General features: G+C 38.1%; 1 non-coding gene across 1 annotated transcript; it reads right to left on the bottom strand.

Moving 5' to 3' along the window:
* Window positions 1-2,250: 2,250 nt before the first annotated feature.
* On the bottom strand, window positions 2,251-2,357 carry LOC127115974 (small nucleolar RNA R71). The gene has a single exon (XR_007800970.1). It is a non-coding gene; the product is annotated as a small nucleolar RNA R71 (small nucleolar RNA).
* Between the last annotated feature and the right edge of the window lie 407 nt (window positions 2,358-2,764).

Below are 2,764 nucleotides of genomic sequence, written 5' to 3' on the forward strand. Positions count from 1 at the left end.
GCTACATTTATGATAACTAACTTTGATTATGTGGCAGAAGCAACCCATGGACCGATCCTAATAGGATGCCTAGGAACCATGATTACAAATGTGATCACACTCAATCACACCGCGTTTTTGACTTGGATTTCACATGTTTATTAGGTTTTTATTACCATTTTGCTTGTGTTATGCTCTCTTTTATGTTATTTTCATATATTTAGCTCTTTCGGGACCTTTTTAGAAGAAACAAAGCAAAAAGACCAAAAATTAGGGTTTTTCGGCAAATATTGTACACATGGCGTTATGCATGGTGGCCGCTATAGGAGAAGCCATGACACATCAGCCCTCAACCAGGAGGTAACCACCACGATCCCATGAACTTTCCCATTCACACACATGGCGGGCGCCAGGAAGGGGTGGCGGGCGCCACCTTTGCATTTCACGTTCCCACTAAGGAGAAGTTGAAGGGCATCATGGTCTTTGCAAGCTGCTGAATTCCTCTATAAATAGGTCGTTCTAGTTCATTTCCAAATCATCCAACTTAGTTTACAACACTAAGACTATATTATCATCTGTAAAAGCGGTAATCCGTCACATCGAGGGGTTATCGCACCGTAGTGTAATTGAGTTGGAGCACTTTGATTTTGTTGTCGTCTTTATCTTCAAAGTCAAAGGTTTATTTTCCTTGTACCAGATTTAAAGCCTCTGTTTGGAGCAGGTTCTAATTTAATCTCTTTTATTTATTTTACTTGCCATGCTTAACTTTATTTAATTTCTTGCTATGCTTTACTTTATTTAATTTCTTGTCATGCTTTACTTTATTTAATTCCTGTCATTGTCTTTACTTTATTTAAATTTCTCGTCATTATCTTTATTGCTCGTTTTAATTATTTTACACGTTTTACTTGTTCTTTACGCCTTACATTCTAAAACAACTTTTCATCATGATCAATATCGTTGTGTTTTTTTGTATTACCATGTCTGGCTAAATCTTTCAAAGGTTAGAATGTAAGGATCGCGGTTAAAGAGATGTTTCACATATTGAATTTGTAGAAATGCTTTAAAGGCTGTTTTGATTTTTAATTCGAGTTTTCTGAAACAAACTTGGTTAGTTTTAACTACTCAAGAAGTGTGAAAGCACCCTGGCTTAGTTAACTAGGAATTTTTATCACTTTAAGGAGAAACGATTTTTGAAACTGTTTTCGAACGTGTTGATAGATTTAAAATCAGGAAACTCCTTGGGTAAACTTTCCAAATCAAAATCACTTTTCAACTAAGTTTACGAGTCTTATTTCTTAAAAATAAGTTTACTACTTTAGCATTCTGCGCACCTTTTATAAGTGACAATAAAAGGCCTTAAATTAAGGGTAAACTCGGTTCTGAATACGCGAAAGCGAGAGTTCCTGTTAAATGGATTCTTTTCAAGAGTAGAAAGTATTTCCCCATAAGTAGTTCTATTTAGACAATCGAAACATCGTTTAACTGACATGAAATACATTCAAACATGTCGTTATCTGCACTGTATTTTTTATTTCTTTTATTTACTGTTATTTTGCGACATAAATATCTCTTTTGTACCGCCTTAGATAAACATCGTAACAATAGTAATCGATAGGTTGACGATTTGGTCTCTGTGGGATCAATATTCTTTTATATTACTCTGATGCGATTCGTGCACTTGCGAATAGAGCGATCAAGTTTTTGGTGTCATTGTTGAGCAGCAACTTCGTCAAATTTCGTACCATGTTGTTACACTGTCTAGACTAAGGCATTATTAGCCGGTAAATGCGAAGAACCCGTAGTACTAGAAATTTAGTAGATCCTTTAGCGGAACCCGAACGTTACACTCGTACACGCCTCTTACCCATCCGAATTAAGAAAGCTATGGCCGAGAATCGCGACCGGAGACCTCTTAAGGAATTTGCCCAACCCTCTGACGAGGAACCTAGTTCTAATATAGTAAACCCCCTCATTCCTGCCAACAATTTCGAACTAAAACCATCTTTACTGCAATTAGTGCAACAAAACCAATTCGCGGGTCTCGCTACGGAGAACCCAAATCAACATTTAAAAGTCTTTATCCAACTGGACGACACCTTTAAATCCAATGGTGCTTCACCTGATGCGATTCGTTTAAGATTATTTCATTTCTCCCTCAGGGATAGAGCACGTTCATGGTTATATTCACTTCCAGCTAATTCAATAACTACCTGGGAAGACCTTAGGAGAGTATTCCTTGCTAGATATTTTCCCCCCAGTAAGATTGTTGTTCTTCGAAACCAAATAACTAGATTTACTCAAAACCAAGGAGAATCACTTTTTGAAGCTTGGGAGAGATATAAAGAGCTGTTAAGAGTCTGTCCACACCATGGCCTAGAACAATGGCTGATCGTTCATACCTTCTACAATGGACTCCATTATAACACAAAGATGAGCATCGACGCTGCCGCTGGTGGCACGCTGATGAACAAACCTTACTCTGAAGCCTGTGACCTAATTGAGGATATGGCCCAAAACCATTACCAATGGGGAACTAAACGAGCATCAATAGAGAAAAAGGAGACCCAAGGTGGAGTACATGAGGTACACTCTATGGACATGATGCAGGCAAAAATGGACACTTTAGCCCTTAAGGTCGAACATATTTCTACAAACACTAACACTGCAGCGGTAGTCCATACAGAGTGTGAACTTTGTGGATCTAAAGGACACGAATCAGCGAAATGTAACCTTTTGAACGACTTGAACACCGACCAAGTGAATTACGCCCAAGGTAACCCAT

Source organism: Lathyrus oleraceus, chromosome 1, assembly GCF_024323335.1.
Source record: "Lathyrus oleraceus cultivar Zhongwan6 chromosome 1, CAAS_Psat_ZW6_1.0, whole genome shotgun sequence".
Classification (NCBI taxonomy): domain Eukaryota; kingdom Viridiplantae; phylum Streptophyta; class Magnoliopsida; order Fabales; family Fabaceae; genus Lathyrus; species Lathyrus oleraceus.